Consider the following 21,202-nt stretch of genomic DNA (forward strand, 5'->3'; position numbering starts at 1 on the left):
GATATTCAACCACATACTCCCTACAGAGGCACACATTAGATTCAAAGTCACAAGCAGATTGAAACTAAAGGGAAGTTAAGAGATATTTCATTCAAGGTGTAAACAAAAGAGCTAGAGAACTGAATATAGCTCAGTGGTAGAAAACATGCTTAACATGTGTGAAGCTTTGGGTTCAATTTCCCATACCATAAAAAGAATCTTAACAGGCTCATTAATTTGTGGGGCCTGGTGGCACATACCTGTAGTCCCAGCTCCTTCAGAGGCTGAACAGGAGTTTTACTTGAGGAGCTCGAGGTCAGTCTAGACAACATAGCAAAACCCCATCTTAAAAGAATATAGAAAAGGAGAGAGAGAATTAAAGAGGCTATATTAATATCAGACAAAATAAATTTTAGATAAAAATTGCTATTAAATACAGAGAATACTATATTATGATAAAAAGATCAGTTGGTCTGGAAAACTCAGTAATTAAAAATATATAGCCTGAGATATATGAAGTAAAAAGTGACAAATGAAAAGAGTAATAGACAATTCAACAATGATAGTTGGAGACTTCAATATTTTCATTAATGGATAGAATGGCTTGCTAGACAATTAACAAGGAGACACAAGACTTAAGCAGTAGTGTACATTGAATATTAATAGATAATGATAGACTACACCACTCAACAACAGCAACATATATATCCATCTCAAGTTCATATAATATTCTTCAAAATAAAATATATCAAGCCATAAAAAGCCTTGATAAATTTTAAATAATTTATATTACACAAAGTATGTTCTTTGATCATAATGGAATAAAGATGAAATCAGAGAAGGAAGCTTTGGAAATGCACAAGTATGAGGAAATTAAAAAACACTCTTTGAAAACAAATTGATCTAAGACAAAAATTGCAACAGAAATTAGAATATATTTTTGAATGAATGACACTAAAAACATAATGTACAAAAACTTATTGGACAAAGGAAATTAAATTAAATTAGAAGGAAATTAATAGCTTAAAAGATATATTTAAAAAGGACAAAGAACTCAGGTCAATAACCTAACCTTTAACCTTAGGAAAATAAACCCAAACAAACAGACCAAAATAAATAACAAAGATTAGAGCATAAATAAATGAAATATATAAAAGACAAATAATAGAGAAAATCAATGAAACCAATATTGTTCCTTGAAAGAATAAACAAAATGGATGAAACTTTAACTAGATTGACTGATAAAGAGGAGAGAAAACACAAATCACTAAAATCAGGTTTGTAAGTGAGGACACCATTACTGACTAATATAATAAGAAAGATTATGGGGGATTATTATGAACAACAGTATGCCAAAATTTTGACAGATAAATTTATAGAACAACACACACCACTGAATATGAATTAAAAACAAAAGCTTAATTTTAAAAAATGACTTTAAAAACTGAATGAACTTATAAATGAAGAAAACAAATTAACAATCATAAAACATCTCACAAAGAAAAGTCTAGGACCAGATGAATTCACTAATGGATTATACTAAACTTCTAAAGGATAATTAACACTATTCATAAACTTCCAAAAATAGGACAGGATGGGACATTTCCCAACTCATTCCACAAGAAGGATAGCATTACTCTGATGCCAAAGCCAGCCAAAGATATCACAGGAAAAGGAAATGACAGACTAATAACCCTACAATTATAAATAACAAAATCCTCGCTAAAATACTGGCCAATTGAATTCAGCAACATATAAAAATGACTACAATATGACTAAGGTTGGTTTAATGTCTGAGGATCAATCAATGTAATATAGTATGTTAACAAAACAAAATCCAAAAGCCACATAATCATATCGGTGGCTGTACAAAAGGCAAATGATAAAATCTAACACCCTTTTTATGATTAAAACCACTCAAGAAGGAATAAAATGACCTTCCACCCAACCAGAAAAATCTACAGCTAATAGCACACTTAAAGGTGAGACTGAATGACTTCCCACTGAAAAAAGGAACAAAAATATTCATTTCACTATACTATTAAATATTGTATTATTGTGTATTTTATTAAATAAGACACCATAATGTGGAGCCAGTGCAATCAGCAATTAGGAAGAAGCAAAATTGTTTCCTTGTAGATTACATGAATTTGTATGTAGAAAATCCTAAATAGTACACTATTTTTTTTCCTTTGTGATACTGGGGATTTAACCCAGGGACTGTCTATCAGTGAGCTTTGCCTCAGCCCTTTTTTATTTTATTTTTTATTTTGAGACAGGATCTTGCAAGGTTGCCAAGGCTGACCTGAAACTTGTGATCCTCCTGCCTCAGACTCCCTTGTTGCTGGGATTATAGGCATACACCATCACTTCAGATTCTAAAAAATAATTTTTTGAAAAGATTAACAAGTTCAGCAAGATTATAGAATACAAAATCAAAACATGAAACCATTGCATTTCTGTACATTAACAATGAATAAACCAAAATGAAATTAAGAAAGTAATATCATTTATAATATCTCAACAAGAACAAAACATTTAGAATAAATTCAACCAAGGATTTTTAAGAATTTTATACTAAAATTGCTAAATATTGTTGAAACTAAAGGAAAACAAATTAAATGGAATGGCATATGTGTTTGTAATTTGGTAGACTTAACTATTGTCACAATGGTAGTACAACCAAATTGGTCTACCCCAGCTACCATATTGTAGAAATTGACAATAATCCAAAAATTTCTATGGAAATACAAACAACACAGAATAATAAAATGGACTACTTGATAAAATAACAAAGTTGAAGGATTCACACTTCCACATTTCAGAAGTCATTACAAAGTTATAGTAATTAAACCAGTATGGCACTAGCATAAAGTGATAGATATATAGATTCATGGAATATATTGAAAGTCTAGAAATCAGCCTTTAAATTTATGGTCCATTGATTTTTGATAAGAATGTTAATCAAATGTGAAGAAGAAGGGATTGTCTTTTCAACAAATAGTGCTATAACAGGTCAACATCCATATAGAAAAGAATGAAGTTTGTATCTGTGATGATCTTTTTCATATGTCAGTTTGGCTAAGCTCTAGTCCCCAGTTATTTCAGTCAAACACTAATGTTCTAGGATAACTTTTATCAATATATACTAATTGTACATATTTAAGGGATGCAGTGTTATATTTCAGGAAATACAGAGTATACTGATCAAATGTAGTCTCTATTTACCCTTTCCTCTCCCATTTCAGACCTCTAATAATCACTATTCGACATTCAGATTGGTATTTTTTAACTTCCACATATGAGAGATCATGCAGCATTTGTCTTTCTCTATCTGGATTATTTCATTTAACAGTCTCTTCCATTTCCATCAATTTTGCTGCAAATGACAGGATTTTACTCTTCTTTATGGAAGGATAATATTGCATCATCTACCTATACAACATTTCCTTATTCACTGATACCTTGATGGCTAGATGGGTAACTAGGTTGATCCTGTACCTGAGCTGTTGTGAATAGTGCTACAAAACAGGCATGCAGATATCTCTAATACTAATTTGGGGATATTTTGGTTTTGTAATGAAAATTCAAAAATCATTTGACATTACTTAAGGGAAATTATTTTAGATAATCTGAGTAGGCCTCAACCAGTCAAAAGACTTTAAGAGAAGAGTTGAGGCTTCTACAAACAATTTCTGATTGCAGATAAAAGCTTCAATCTGTGAATTCAAGCCTGCCATTTCTAAAACCCTGACCTAGGGATGTCTGAATTGCCTGACCAGACCCTATAATTGGATAAAGATTATTTGCATTAAATCTCTTAATTTATATTTCCTTCCAGTTCTGTTTCACTGGTTGAATGTTGGCACTGATTTGAACACTGACTGTTGTTCTAGAGGACTACCATCTTAATGAATTTCTGAATTGCTTCTGAATTTTATGAAATTGATGTTCTCTCATCTCATTAGAATCAAGGGCATCAATGATCATTTTCCATGGTAACAAGACAGTAGTAGTCTAAGGCATGATTTGGCAATAGAGATAGACAAAATATTGCCATTGATTTTTTTCTAATCAAATTTCTAGAGAAGGTAAGTTTCTTAATGACCATGCATTTATTATTTGAGAACTAAAATATTTAAAAATGTACAACTATGAAGTGTAATGGGATTGACTGGTTATTCCTAACTGTGCTAGAGAAAGTGGCAAAAGAAAAGACCAAAACTACAAATTTTCAGTTCACACTTCATATGAATTATCTATAAGCTTCTTCATTTTCCTTGAAAGAAAGAAAACTTTATCTTCTATAGACATAGGGCCAAGAGATTTGGTTAAACCAAAACAGTATCATCCTTCAACTAGATGTATTATAATGCAAATTAAGCTCCCAAACCTGCTGGAGATCTTCTCTTAAAGTGAGGTATTGCCTGAGAAAGAATAGAAAATAAAGCTTGGACTGGGAAAATATGGTCAGATCACAATAAAGCTGGAGAGATTAAACACATAGATTCTTCTATCTTCTTTCCTGTAAAAAGAGTTCCTCCAATCTTGCCTAAGGATTTTATTGAATCTTTTATTGAATCTGTAATGGCCTCTCTTGTGGTAATTGTCTCTGATTTTCTTCAGGACCTACCCCACTTACTGTATTGCTACATAGCCCAAAATATGTACTGTTAGTCTTTCCCAAAGGGACCACTGCTCTTTTTAAGCGACTGCAAAATAAGGGAAACAAATCTAATCAGACTATTCAGTAGTTAATTAACATGGTATCTGAACTCAAGCTAATATTATTTCTTGATTTCTTGAATGTTTAAACTTCTTTCGGCAACTGAAAGAATCTCCACATTTTTTCCCTGACTAGTTTAGTGAAGCCTATCATGATAAGAATATTCAGGTAGAAGCCACTAGACTACCTCTACCTAGAAAATTAGCAAACCAAAATGTACATAACATTCCTGGAAGAATAAACTGGGGAATAAAATTGATCAGATTATGTTATGTATGTATAAGTATGTTAAAGTGAATCCCACTATTATGTATGAATACTATGCAACACTAATTTTTAAAAATATCTGAATAAAAGGGAAAAAAGAAACTTGAAAGATGTAAGGGTGTTAATCTAACTATATTGTCATTCAACTTGCTTATTTGGGTTCAAGGGAAAGATAGATTTTGGAGAATTTAAATAGTGAATTATCATAAATTTAATCAGGTAGTGACTCTACTTGATGCTTCTGCTCACATATTTTGGTTTTGTTTAGTTTTGTTTGCATCTCTTGATCTGGCAAATGATTTTTTCTTGATACCTGCTAGTGAAGATCACCAAAATCAATTTGAGTTAACAATTCTATCAACATAACCATCATTGTCCTACCACAGTGTTACAGATACTTTCTAGCTCTATATCATAACTTTGTAGATATGGATTTTGATCACCTTTGCACAAGATTAAGGACGTCACATTGGCCCATTAAATTGAAGATATTATGCTTATTGTTCTTGGTGAACAGGATGTAAAAAAAATTCTAGGCATATTCGTAAGATAATTTCATATCAGAAAATGGAAAATACAAACCACAAACATTCTGGAGCCTTCTATCTGTGAAGTTTCTAATTATCAATAGTGTGTGACATGTTGAGGTAAACCGTTAATGATGAAGTATAATTATTGTTATATTTGGTGTTTTCTCCCACCAAAAAGGAGACACAACACTTAATCAGCCCTACTGAATTTTGGAGGCAATATATTATGCACATGTGTCTGATAATCCATCCTTGCTGTGATCCAAATTCATATCATAACTTAGTCATCAATGTGATGGTATTAGGAGGTAAGGCTTTGAGGGATTGATTCGGTGGACCCCTAAAAATGTGATTAGTGGCTTCATAAAAGAGATCCCAGAGAGTTGCCTTGCCCCCTTCACCATGTGGGGACACAGCAAGAATGTACCCAACAACGTACCAGAAAGAGGGCCATCACCAGACACTGTGGTGTCTTGATCTTATATACTGTCTAGCCTACAGAACTGTGAGAAATAAATTTCTATTTTTATAAACTAACTAGTTTATGGTATTTTGTTATAGACTAAGAGAAGCCCATTTACTCAGTGACCCAAAAAGCTGCTAGTTTTGAGTGGGACTCAGAACAAGATAGGATCTGCCACAAGTCAAAGCTGCTATGCAAGCTGTTCTGTCACTTGGGATATATGACCCAGGAGATGTAGTGGTAATAAGGCATCGACAGAAGATCAAAATGCTGTGTGGAGCATTTGTGGGACCCCTGTAGGCAAATCACAGATCCTTAGAATTTGGAACAAAGCCCTGTCATCCTCTGCAGAAAAGTACTGTTCTTTTGAAAAACACCTTTTGGCTTGCTACTAGGCCTTAGTAGAGACTCAAAATATAACCATGAGCCACCAAGTTACCATGTTACTTCAACTGCCCATCATTAAACAGGTATTGCTAGATCCTCCAGGCAATAAATTTGGGCCTGCACAACAGTGCTTTATTATGCAATGGAAATGATACATACAAGACCAATCTTCAACAGGTCCTAAATGCACAAGTAATTTTTATGAGAAAGTGGCCCAAATGTTTATAGAGCCTATTCTTATGATATCATCTTCTCCATCACATCCCATAACTATGGCCAATTAGGGAATTCCTTACAAATAGTTGACTAAGGAAGTGAAAAATCTGGTCTTGTTTACAGATGATTTTTGAATGCAAGCCGTGTACTTGATTATCCATCTGGCTTAGTAGAAGTGTCAGGAGGTAGGAGGATATACTGAATCATGTCCTATAGCCAGTGGTTTGTATGGATGATGAGAAATCAGAAAGAATGCTATTGGAAAATTGGTAACTAGGTTTGGGGTAGAAATACCTGTGTGGGTAGAATTCTCTGAATGGATAAAGAAAGTAAAAATATTTGTCTCATTTAAATGTTCACCACAATGTAACCTCAGTATAAAGGTTGCTTTTAATAAACAAGTGGATAAGATGACAAGTTCTGTGGCTACCAGTCAACTTCTTAGACCAGTCATACCTCATTGCACCATAGGCTCTTGAATAAAGTGTCCATGACAGCAGAGAAGAGACTATGCATGAACTCTACAAGATGTATTTCCAAACACCAAGACAGATATGGTTACAGCCACTGCTGAGTGACCAATATGCTAGAAGTAGAGAATCACAATTAGTACATGATTTGACACCATTGTCAGAATGCTGAGCCAGCTACCTGGTGACAGGACCATTTAACTCCCATCATGGATATGGAAGTACTTCCTTCTTACTGAAGTAAACAGTATGGATTTGCCCTCTCTGTATGCAATTTTTCTACCAAAACAGTGATATTTATTTATAGAACACCTTATTATATCATTCTATTGCCATATCATTCCACATAGTAGATCTCTGACAAAAGAAACACATCAATGGCAAAATTAAATGGAGCAATGAGTTCAGAATCATGAAATTCACTATTCTTCTTGCATTTCACATTATCCTAAAGTAGCTGGTCAGATGGTCTTTCAAAATACAATGACCTTTTATAGAGTTGGTTAAAGAGTAAGTCTAGAGCTACGTCCTTTAAGAGACTGTAGGTGATCTAAATCAGTGCCCTTGATGTTTCTCTCATATCCAGGAATTTTAAGTCCTATAGTTTAGAGATGGAAATGGAAGTAGGTCAACTCCCTATTACCTCTAGTTGTCTACTACCAAAAATTTGCCTCCTATCTTTACAACCTTAGGTTTTGCTGATCTGGAGGTCTTAGTTCCCAAGGGAAGGGTATTTCCAGCAGAGACATGACAATTATTCTACGGATCTTGAAATTGAGACTAATACCCAACCACTTTGAGTTTCTCATTTCTCTGAATCAACAGGCAAAGTAGAAACTTACTTTCCTCAGTGTGATGATTGGTTCTGCATACCAAGGGAAAATACGGTTGCTACTACAAAATGGAGGAGAGAAAAGAAATTGGAGGTAAGGAAGATTATATGGGGGTAGGGAAGATCATTCCAAATTACAAGATATTCCTTAAGGAGTCATTAATACTACCATGTCCTGTGAATAAAGCCACTTGAAAACTATAGCAACCAAGTTAAGGTAGAACTGTTAATGGACTAGAATGCTTAGTAATAAAAATTTGGGCTGTTACACAGGAAGTCAGGGGCGCACACATAGCACTTGCCAAAGAAAGGGAAATAGAGAATAGAGAGTGGATGGGGACGATTTAAAATATCAGCCATGAGGATATCATCAAGTTGTGGGCTAGAAAGTCTCAGCCCTCACCCCCTGACATACACACACAAACAATAATTTGGCTACTCTCCACAGAAGAAAGTAGCTGTGCAAGAGTTTTAGATTATAATTAAGAAGTGGCAATCTAGGAGAGCACAAAAACTGGTGGATCTCCTCCATCCACAGGTTCTCCTGCAGGAGAAAAAAATGTAGCAGGAGGATCCCAGCAAACTTCAGAGCCACTGAGGTCCCTCCCCTGTAACTTTCAGCACAGAGGATACACAGAGTTTGTGCCAAATGAAGACCCGAGCTGCTGGGGAAGGCTTGAGTGAATGAACACATGTCTTACTGGCCTATGTTTAAGTCTTTAATCCAATATGAATTGACTTTTATATATGGGATGAGGTCAGAGTCATAATTCATTCAATGTGTTAATATATAATTTTCCCAATACTATTAATTGAATAGAATGTCCTTTGTCCATTGTATGTTCTTCACACTTTTGTCAAAGATTCATTAACTGTGGATGTGTGTACTCATTTCTGGGCTCTCAGTTCTGTTCCACTGATCCATGTTTGTTTTTGTGCCAGTATGTTGTTGGATTAATTACTATAGTTTTGTACTAGATTTTGAAATCAGGTAGTGTGACACCTCTAGCTTTATTTGTTTTTTCCTCAAGATTGGTTTATTTGGGAGTCTTTTGTGGTTCCATTAAATTTGTAGGATTTTTTTTTGCTATTTCTGTGAAAAGGTTCTTAGAATTTTGATAGGGATTACATTGACTTTGTAGATTGCCTTGTATCATATGGATATTTTAGCAATATTATTTATTTCAACTAACAAGCTTGTGATATTTATTCCATTTATTTGTGAAATCTTCAAATTTTTAAGTCAATATTTTATGATTTTATATGAAATATAAATAAATATATGAAATATAAATAAATATATGAAATAAATATGTGTGTGTGTATATATATATATATACATACATACAACATGCACACACATACATGGCCTTCTTGGCAAAATTTATTTCTAAATATTTTTGATGCTATTATAAATTAAATTGTTTTTATTCCTTTTTGTTTTGATAGTTTGTTGTCAGTATATAAAGACACTAATTATTTTTCTATGTTGTTTCTGTATGTGTAACTTTAGTGAATTAATTTAGTGTTTCCAAAACTTTGGGTGGAATTACTAGAATTTTCCAGACAGAAGTTACGTCATGTGCAAATAGGGACAATTTAACTTCTTCCAGTCTGAATTGATGTTTCTTTCCTTTTTCTTTCTTTTTTTTTTTTTTGTCTTAATTGCTATGGCTAAGATTTACAGTACTACATTGAGTAGTAGAGATGAAAGTGAGCATCATTGTCTTTTTCCAGATCTTAGAGGAAAAGCTTTAAACTTTTTGTCATTAGGTTGAATATAATGTTAGATGTATGCTTGTGATATATGGTCATTATAACCCATATGTCACCTTAAGAATGAATGAACAGACACTCGTCTGTAATCCTAGTGTCTTGGAAGGCTAAGGTAGGAGGATCTCAAGTTCAAAGCCAGTCTCAGCAAAAGTGAGACCCTGTCTCTAAATAAATTACAAAATAGGACCGGAGATGTGACAAATGCCCCTGAGTTCAATCTTTGGCTCCCCCCATAAAAGGAAGGGATGAACAAAATGTGATATATTCATACAATAGTATATTGTTCAGCAATAAAAAAGAAATTAAGCACTGCTAAGAGTTGAATTGCGTCCCACCAAAATTCCTAAGTTGAAAATTTAACCCTTCATGTGACTATATCGGAGACAGGGTCTTTAAGGATCTGATTAAGTTTAACTGAGGTCTTAAGGGTAGATTCCTAATATGGAACTGGTACACTGGCAAGCAGTGGAAGAGACACCAGAGTTCTCACTCTACCATGTGAGCATGTAGTAAAAAATGACCATCTACAAACTGAGAGTTCTCACAAGAACCCAACTCTTTTGAAATCTCAGACATCTAGCCCCCATAATTATAAGAAAACAAATTCCTATTTTTTTAAACTCACCTATGTATGGTATTCTGTTAAGGCAGCTTGAGCCATCTAAAACAAATACCGATTCATGCTACAACATGGATATACATCAGGAACATTTGCTTAATGAAGAAGCCAGGAGAAAAGGTCAAATAGTTTATGGATTCATTTTTATGACATATCCCAAACAGGTAAATTTATAGATACACTTATTAAATTAGTGTTCACCAGGGTCTGAAGGCAGAAGGATGTGGAGAAATTGCCAAACAGTACATATTTTTTTTTGTGGTGGTGAAAATCTTATAAAATAATGATGGTAGTTGAAAATCTCTATGAATATACTAATACCTATTGAGTTAACTTAAAAAGTGTATTTCATGGTATATGAATTGTAAGTAAATAAAAACTCTTATTAAGATAACTGTGCAAAAATGTAGACTAAAATATACTTTAGAAGATCCAAAGTGGAACAGAAAGTTGTCTGAGTAACTTGGAATTACCCAGAGGAATAAGAAAAAAAAAGAACCAACAGAAAATAAACTTAAAAATTATAGACATGTCTAAATATCATATCACCAATTACATAAAATATAATCTAAATATGTTTATTAAGAGAGAAATAGCATTGTAGATAGAAAAATATGACTAACTCATTATCTTATCTTACAGTTCTTAAACTCAGAAGTCTGAAATGGATTGCAACAGGCTAAATTGAGGATGTTGTTAAGGCTCTACTCCTCTCTGGAGAGTATAGGGGAGAATCAATTTTCTTGATGTTTCCAGCTTCTTAGAGGCTTTTTGCATTCTTTGGCACATGACCCTTTTTCTCCTTCAATGTTAACAATAGCCAGATATCATCGATATGCTTTCTCTTCTTCTTCTCCCTACCATTTATAAAGAATCTTGTCCATGGATTACATTGGATCCATCTGAAAAATGAGAAATAATGTGTCCTTGTCAGGTAACTTAACATTTATAGGTTCTGGGGATTAGGATGAGGAAATCTTCATGGCCCATTTATCTATCACATTAAACTATATGTTTTCTACAAGAAACTCACTTATGAAGCTACTATCACCCTGATACCAAAACCAGATAAAGGTTCATCAAGGAAAGAAAACTTCAGACCAATATCCCTCATGAACGTAGGAGCAAAAATTCTTAATGAAATACTGGCAAATCACATACAAAAACATATTTAAATGACAGTGCACTATGATCAAGTGGGGGTCATCCAAGGGATGCAAGGTTGGTTCAACATACAGAAATCAATAAACACATATCATCTCATTAATAGACTTAAAGAAAAGAATCACATGGTTATTACAACAGATGCCTCACATGCCTCTTAGCCACCAGACTCACCAGATCCAACACACAGTTCTGCAACTAGCACTCAGGTCCCAGTGCAATTAGAGAAATGCTAATTAAAACTACAGTGGCATTCCATATCACTCCAGTCAGAACAATTATCAAGAATAAAAGCAACAATAAATGTTGGTGAGGATGTGGGGGAAAAGGTACACACATAATTGCTCGTGGGGCTGCAAATTGGTGCAATCATTATGGAATGCAGTGTGGAGATTCCTCAGAAAATTTGGAATGGAACCACCATTTGACCCAGTTATCCCACTCCTCAGTTGGTACCAAAAGGACTTAAAATCAGCATACTGTAGTCATACTGCCACAGCCATGTTTATAGCAGCTCAATTCACAATAGTTAAACTTTGGAGTCAGCCAGGTTACCCTTCAACAGATGAATGGATAAAGAAAATATCATACATATATATGCAATGGAATATTACTCAGCTGTAAAGAAGAATGAAATTATGGCATTTGCAGGTGAACAGATGGAGTTGGAGAATATCATACTAAGAAAAATAAGACAATTCAAACAAAAGAGGATGAGAATAGGAAAGGCAGTAGAATGAATTGGATATAACTTTCCTATGTTCATGTATGAATACACAACCAGTGTAACTCCATATCATGTACAACCACAAGAATGGGAAGTTATACCCCATATATGTTTAATATCTCAAAATACACTCTGCTGCCATGTATACCTAAAAAGAAAATAAAAGAAAGAAAAAAAGAAATGTTATAATCCTACTTCAAATAAAGAATAAAAATTGAAGTTATAAAGAATAAATTTAAAGAAAGTCGTGTAAAATATAATAGCATAGGCACATTTTAGGGAAATAGATGAGAAGATACACCATGCAAACATTAATTAATATAAAGAAAATCAAAGTGGATGTATTAATCTGAGGTAGACTTTAGAACAAACAAAATTATAGGGATAAAGAGGGACATTTCATAAGAATGAAAAGGATCAATCCATCCCAAAATGTTGCAATTTTAAATGTATATAAGAAAAAAAACTTAAAATACATAGAGCAAAATTAGATACAGTCGAAAGGAGAAATAGACAATTATCCAAAACTACAGTTGGAGACTTCAACATTCTTTGCAATTTATAATGCAACAGAGACATCTGCAAACAAGTAGAAGATGTGAACATCAACACCAACCCACAGGATCTAATCAACATTGTGGACATGTGTAACATGATGATAAAATAAGGAATTAATATTTTGTTTTTGTGTTCAGTTTCAGGTACAGAACTTCTAAAACCTTTGAAATTCCCTGAGTGAAAATTTAAGAGGAATGTCTTTGGTTATTCATAATAAACATCCTTCAACCATACCTGAGTTTACACTAAAGAAGTGAATTCTGATAAGACCTCAATTCTCTCAGGATAGAGACTGATTGCCAGAGGAATCAACGATGTGATTAAAGGATTGGAAATTTCAGCTCTTACCCCTTAACGTCTCACCAAAAACCTCTGGGGAATGAAGAGTGTGAAGACTGAGTTCAATAACCAATTGCCCATGATTTATTCAGTCATGCATACTTACCAAGACCTACATAAAAATCTAAACAAGGCATTTTGGAAAGCTTCTAGAATGGTGATTACATCTACATGCCAGGAGGTAGCAAACCCAAAGCTCTGAGCACAGAAGCTCTTGTACTCAGATCTCTTCCTGCCCTTTCCTTAGGTACTTCTTCATCTAGTTATTTATTTGTATCCTTTATTATATTTACTACCATAAATCAGCAAATGTAAGTATTGTTTCCTTGAGTTCTGTGAGACATTACATCAAATTATAAAATCTGAGAAGTGGGTTGTTGGAAACACCAATTTGTAGCCAAATCAGACTAAAGTATGATTCACCTGGGGATGTGCCACTTGTGACTGGCATCTGAAATGGGAAGTAGACTGATAGGACAGAGTCCCTAACTTGTGAGTTCTGAGCTAAGTCCAGGTAGGTAGTGTCAGAATTGAATTAAATTATAAGATACCCTGTTGGTGCCTATAGATAGAGAATTCTTAATGTAGAAAATGCACATATTTGGTGTCAGAAGTATTGTTTAGAAACAGGTTTTTGAGCAGCAAAACACACATTCTTTATATGTACCATAAAACAAATTTTAACAGTTTCATTAATAACTGAAATATAGTAGTTGTTCACTCACAATAATATAATCAAGTTAAAAACTAAGTTGGGAATTGTACTAATATTCATTAATATCCTATATGTTAGACTTAGTGTCAACAGAAAATTCACCAAGCTCATGGAAATCAAATAGCATATTTTTAATTACTCCATGAATCAAATAGTAAATTCCAAGAGAAATAAAACTATATTTTGTATTGGATGAAATTGAAAAATACAATGTATCAAAATATATGTGGTGCAGCTAAAGGTTTACTTAAAGAAACATTGAGATCATTGAATATTAGAAAAGGAGAGATGCATCAAAAGAATAATATAAGCTTTATTACAAGAAACTAAAAAGTTAGAGAAAAGAAATTTTTAATAATTTTAATGAAATTGTTAACTTTTTTTTCATGAAGAAATGAAATAGTAGAGATCAGAAATCAATGAAATAGGAAAGAGAAACAATTGAGAAAATCAATCAAATATAAACCCCATCACTTTGAAAAGAAACAAAAATTGCTAAATCTTCAGTAAGATCAAAAAACTTAAGAGAAGAAAACAGTAATTGTCAACATGAAGAATAAAGAAGAGATTGTGACTATAGACACTGTAACATTGAAAGATTAACAAGAGAATATTATAAATGATTATGTGCACATAAATTTAACAACTTAGAAGAAATAGACCAATTCCTTAAAAAACACAAATAAAACAATCTCATTCAAGATAAAATAGATCATTTTAATGTTCTATAACCATTTAAAAAACTAAATTACTGAGTGCTTGCCTTGCAAGCACAAGGCCCTGGGTTCCATCCCCAGTACCGAAAAAAAAAAAAAAAAAAAAAAAAGAAAAAAAAACTAAATTACTAAGATTTTGTAAACTTCACAAAATAAATGTTCAAGTCCAGATGATTTCACAGATAAATTCTACCAACTAATTAATAAAAAGTAACATCAATTCTACACAATTATAGAAACAGAGGAAGAGGGAATATTCCCCATAACATCTTATGAGGTGAAAAATTTTCTGATTCCAAAACCAGGCAAAAGCAATACAACAAATAATTGAAACTACAAACCATTATCTCTTGTGAATATATGTGCAAAAACCTTCAACAAAATATTATGAAATTAAATTCAGTGATATATAAATAATTATACAACTTAACCAAGTGAAATTTTTTCCATCATTACAAGACTGACTCAATATTTTAAAATGAAACAATGTAATTCACAATATTATCATGTTATAGGAAAAAAGCTACATGGACACATCAGCTAATGTTGAAAAATCATTTGATAAAATCCCATATCCATTCAATCAAAACCTTTTTAGTAAGCTAGGAATCAAAGGCAACTCCCTCAACTTGACAGAGAATCTCTTAAAAACCTAAACATCATATTTAATGGGGAAAGACTAAAAAGATTTTCCAATAAAATCAGTAATAAGGTAAAGCATTTCACTTCACTTCCTCCTCTTTTATTAAAGATACTATTGAAAATTCTAGCCAGTGCAATAAGAAAGAATAAAAATAAAGAGAAACTTCAAAATGAAAAAAATTAAACCATCCCAATTTTCAAAAGTGATTTTACATCTAGAAAATATCAAGTAATCTACCAAAAAATTTCTCAGGTTAATAAATAAGTTTAGCAGGTTTGCAAGACAAAATGTTAACACAAAAAAATCTATTTTACTTCTTTACATTAACAATGAACATGTAGAAACTAAAATTGAAAATGCAATACCATTTATAATAACTCAAAGAAAACCCAAGAAATAGGTGGAAATGTAACAAAATATTACAAGAACTGTATGCAGAAAAATACAAAATATTGAAGAAATAAAACCAGAAGCATAATGTATCCATTGAGTGTAAGATTACACAAAATATAGATTTAAATTACCCCCTAGTTGATACATATGTTTAATATCATTCCTGTCATTATCATGGGATATATTTTTATAGGAAATATGCAAGTTTATTCTAAAATGAATATGGAAACGCAAGGGAACTGAAGTAGCTAAAGCGAATATGCAAAAGAAAAATAAAGTTACAGGAATTACTATACAAAATTTTATGACTAATTTTTTGATTACAGTAATCAATACAATATGGAATTGGCAGAAGATGAGACATATAAACAAAGATAAACACAAAGATTAAGTACTGTTTAATTCCATTTGTATAACATATTCAAAATGGAAAAAAAACAGATGTAGAGCATGTCAAACATTTTCAAGGCATAAGAGTTTCAGGTAGGTTCTCATGTAAAGGTTCAGTAGGGGACTTTTTTGTGTATGATGATGAATTCCAAATCTTAGTTGTGGTACTGGTCATACAAATACATGAATGCAAAAAAATTTTATAGAACTAAACACACACACATATGAGTTCGTCTAAAAATGGATGAAATCTAATGTCTACATTCTAGTTAAGAGTATTATAATCAATTTTCTGATTTTGATAATGTACTATAGTTTTATAAGTTTATAAGTTCTGATAAGTGAGGAAAGCTGATCATTGGTGAATACAGCACAGAGCCTCTGAAACATTTTTTGCATTTCCTTTTGAAACTAAATATATTTCAAAGTAAAAATTTATAAAAGATGCCTTGATGAGAGGTCTTAAACCACAATTGGCTGGCTCAATGAGGAAACTAATAAAAAAGGACTTATCTCAGGCTTTTCATATATATGATATCATGGAGGAAATCATCTTATGATCTATCAAATCTTGACTATGCTGTTCATCTTCACAAATGTTCACCCTCAATTAAGAAATAGGTTCCCACTTTAATTTTAATTGGCATAAATGTCACTTTCTAACTATAGGAAATTCAGTTGCAAAACCTTCAGAAACCTCTCTGGATAAACATGGTCATTTTTCAGCAGTTGAATTGTATCTCTCCTCAGTTCTCAAGTATGACAATCAGGAAGTATGATTCTTAAGCCCAGCCCAAATCTTAGTTCTCTTACTTGTCCACAGAAATGCAGCAGCATTGCTTCAATCTAAAGCAAGCAAAAAGGAACTAACCAGAAAAGGGAACACTTGCACACTATTGGTGGAAATGTAAATTAGTACAGTTATTTTAGAAAACTGTGTAGAATTTCCTCAAAAAGCTAAAAATAGAACTACCATCAAAAAATATATCCATCAGTTCCACTTCTGTATATATATTCAAAGGAATTGAGTTCAGTGTGTTGAAGAGATATCTATATTCCCATGTTTATTTCATGATTATTCACAATAGTCAAATAATTGAAGCAACCTAAGTGTCCATCAGTGAATAAACAGATAAAGAAAAAGTGGCATATACAGAAAACACAATACTATATGAGCATAAAAAAAGACATTCTCCCATTTACTCCAACATAAGTGGAAGTGGGAGACATTATGCTAATGAAATAAACCAGCTAAAGAAAAACAAATACTGAATAGTTTCACCTATATGTGGAATCAAGAGGATGTTATAGAAGCAGAGTATAAAGCAAACAGTGACCAGAGAAGGGGGATTAGGGTGAGGGGGAGGGGTGAGGAAAAGGAAAATGTTGACAAAATGGCATGAAATTTCACTTATAATGGAAGAAAAGATTAAATGATCAATTGCTCTGCATGGAGACCACAGTTAATGTATTGTATATTTCAAAATTACAAAAAGATAAGTTGGCTAGATGGTGAATTTATTAATTGGCTTGAATGTCCAGAGTAGCCAAAGCAATCCTTTTTGAGAAATGTGAAGTGAGAGACGTCACAATACCAGACCTTAAATTATACTATAGAGCTATAGTAACAAAAACAGCATGGTGCTGGCACCAAAAGAGACATGAAGACCAATGGTAGAGAAAAGCAGAGAAAAACCCACATAAATACTAGACAATATACTTTTGGTGTCATACTAGACAAAGACAGCAAAAGCATAATACATTGGAGAATATGATGCTGGGAAAACTGGAAATCCATATGTAGCAAAATGAAATTAAACCCCTATCTCTCACCCTGCACAAAAAGCAACTCAAAGTGGATCAAAGACTTAGGTACTAGAACAGAGACCCTGTGCTGGTGGGACTGAAAGTTGGTGCAACCACTCTGGAAAGCAGTTGGAAATTCATCAGAAAACTTGGAATGGAGCCATCATATGTCCCAGTTATCCCACTCCTTGGTATATACCCAAAGGACTTAAAATCAGCATACTATAGTCACACGGCCACATTGATGTTTACAGCAGCTCAATTCACAATAGCTAAGCTATCAAACCAACCTAGGTCTCATTCAAAAGATGAGTAGATAAAGAAAATGTGTTATATATACTCAATGGGATATTACTCAATCATAAAGAAGAATGAAATTATGGCATTTGCCAGTAAATGGATGGAACTGGAGAATATAGTGATAAGTGAAATAAGCCAAACCCACAAAACCAAAGATTAAATGTTCTCTCTTCTATGTGAATGCTACCACACAATAAGTGGTGGGGGCGTGTAGAAGTTCATTGGATTAGACAAGGGGGAATGAAGGCAAGAGATGGGGGATGGGAATAGGAAAGACAGTAGATGAACCAGACATAACTTCCCTATGTTCATATATGAATACACAACCAGTGTAACTCCACATCATGTACAACCACAAGAATGGAAAGTTATACTCCATGTATGTATGATATGTCAAAATACATTCTATTGTCATATATATCTAAGAAGAACAAATAAAAAAATAAAAACTTAAAATTCACATTGTATGTCATAAATACCCACAATTATTATTTGTCAATTATTAATATATTTTGAAAGAAAATAAATGATTAAAATAAATGCATCTGTAGAAAATTAACACAATAAATTATATGCAATATAGATGAAACTACATTTAAGAAGTAAATTTCTTTTCCATACATAACTATAAAAAAGAAAAAAGGAAAGCTAACCCTATGATTGGCATTACTCAGTTTCTGGAATTTCCATAGGTATGTTCACAGGTTGTTGGCCAGGTATAGAAAGTACACATTGCAAGTATTATTCTTATTAAGTAGACAAGAAGTGTGAATTCAGCAACTTTCCCTCTGCACTATCCTGCAATGCCTTAATTTTTATTCCTTTGCCATCTTCTCAATTACTCTTGTGTGTGTGTGTGTGTGTGTGTGTGCGCGCGCGCGCGCACGCAGTGCTGGGGATTGAACCCAGGGTCTTATGCTTTCAAGGCAAGCACTCTACCAGCTGAGCTCCATCCCCAGTCCCACTAAGTATCTTTAAAAGTGCCAACCTTCCTTGTTTGAGAAAATCTAACAGCTGGCTGTTAAATCTAGCTCATTAACTCATTCACTGAATTTTCACTAGCTTCACCTATTACCACTAACAGGAACATTTGCATTTCAATAATAGGAATTCAGAGAGGCAGTAAGTAACATCTGGGAATAGATTGCTAATAATGTCATTTCTGGTTAGAAGCAAACAGGCAGGCAGGGCTAGGAAACACTTCAGTCTGGGGTGCATTTTCCCTGCATCAAAACGATATACTTAAGCAGTTGCTGATTTTTAAGTCTAATTCTAGTGATATGTTATCATTTTATACCCCTAGAAACTATGGACAATTTTTCTTTTTCCAATCTTGAGCAATTATTTTGAACAAGTGGAAAAATGCCTCATGTTCTAGTGAATAATTTCTTTCTAGGACACTCACATTCACAGCTGCAGAAAGCAAGACATCAGCACAGAGTCAGCGAACTGCAACCCCTCCCTCCCCCTAGGGCTCTACAATTCAGCAACTGTCTAGTCCCTACTAAGCACGAGCTTTGGGCTAAACTTTGTTATTAGAAATACATAGATGATTAATTTCTCCCTTCCCCCACTCGGTCTCCGCAGCTGCTTCAATAAGCAGCCTCCTCCTCAGTAAACTTGCTTGGAGGGTGGGGGAGGGGCAGCTGACAGGGAAGGAAAAAAAAACTCCACCCAGAGCTTTCAAGTCAGCTAAAGAGGTCCTTTCCTCACAATCCCGCCAAAACTCAATTTCTGCGGAAGGTCAGTCCAAGGAGTACTGTTGACCTCAGCTCTTCTGGAGGTCCCCAGAGCCATGCAGCTGCTTGGCCTGCCTGGGTTGCGTATACTCAGTCTCAGTCCCAAGTTTCAGTTACTCTGGAACCACTTCCATAGAGGAAAAACCCCACCTATACTTGTGGTCAGAGAAATTAGGCAGAGTTTCTTTCAATATCCAACATTATGGTGCTGCTTGGCAACCATAATATGCAGATAGTGCCATCCTGTGAGTCATGCTCATGTAGTCTACAGCTGTTAGTTACATTTTGTTTCTGGGGGGAAAAAAAACCTAGTAGTACAATAAAGTCTTTATTCTGATATTTCACAGAAGAAAAAAACTTCATTGACACATTTTTTACTAAAATTTAGTATCTACAACTCTTTAATCTGAGGAAATTCAGTATATAACAAATAATGATTTATCTGTATCATGGAAAGATTGTGGTATGACTAGGTCTCACTGATATCTTAGTATGGCTTGTACTAACTTATCTAGGATTATATATTTTTTAAATATTGTGAATAATCTTACATACTTAAGAATCAAACTCCAAGTGTGAAATTAGCATACTTTACAAAGAACAAATATTTTGTTATTTCAACTAAGGAAAATGGAAGAAATTCCTTCTAAAAATGACAGTAAAATACTTGGAACCCCTTCTTAAAATATTTCCCATGTTCTAAAATTAAAAATACATCCAAAAAATGTTCATCGTAAGTTGAGAATCAGCTCCACTGAGATTTGACAGCTGTGCTAGCTTCTAGAGCTTGATGAAAATCCTTTTGTGCTATTTGAAGCCATCAGGTCCCACCCGAGAAGGCATGCATGGAAAATGTCCCAATCCAAGAAAACATGTCAAGTCTCATTTTGTGAAAAGATTTAGGCATTCAAATATATTTACAACTTGAATGCTGTTTAATTTGGTTGACAGAAACCATGGATTTAAATTTTTAAGTTTATTTTCCTCCACAGCTCACACTAAGAGAAATGCGTTTAATCAACCACAATCTTAATTTTGACACATAATTGTTAGGAGCAGTGTTTAACATTAGCCTGGACTCCTGGTTTTTGTCAAAGGCGTACTAATTTGTAGAGAAAGGAGCTTTCTATCTAGACAGGCACATTTCCTTCCACAAAGCATGCAGCAGTTTCAGTGAACATTTTAACCACTTACACTTATAAATAGATATTACCTCACTGGAGTCTCCATTCTTCTTAACAATATATCCCCCCAAAGTAATATATTAGCAGATTCAGGGTTACATTTTCAATGGAAGCAGCAGAAATTTACTGTCGTTTCCAATTCACGGAGACTTTTAAGTTCTATTTTTGAATGTATGAAGAGAAAGCCAAGAGCCTTACCCTTTCTACCCAGATATCCTGTAGAGAACTGCAGGCTTGTACAGCTACAAGAGGAAGTAACGTAG

General features: G+C 33.6%; 1 protein-coding gene across 9 annotated transcripts in view; it reads right to left on the bottom strand.

The window, feature by feature from the left end:
* The window catches only part of LOC306650772 (putative P2Y purinoceptor 10), a 195,225-nt gene that overhangs the window by 12,847 nt on the left and 161,176 nt on the right, over positions 1 to 21,202 (bottom strand). For 2 of the 9 annotated variants that reach the window (XM_079123066.1, XM_079123067.1), the window contains exon 2: positions 240 to 324. The exons of 1 other annotated variant lie outside the window; for it this stretch is intronic. The gene's annotated coding sequence lies outside the window, so the exon portion shown is untranslated. Of the gene's footprint in view, positions 1 to 239; positions 325 to 2,284; positions 2,544 to 10,905; positions 11,168 to 20,968; positions 21,192 to 21,202 lie in introns of those variants that run through there. 6 more of the 9 variants (XM_079123060.1, XM_079123062.1, XM_079123061.1 and 3 more) reach the window with 6 other exon arrangements.

Source organism: Sciurus vulgaris, assembly GCF_902686455.1.
Source record: "Sciurus vulgaris genome assembly, chromosome: X".
NCBI classification, from domain to species: domain Eukaryota; kingdom Metazoa; phylum Chordata; class Mammalia; order Rodentia; family Sciuridae; genus Sciurus; species Sciurus vulgaris.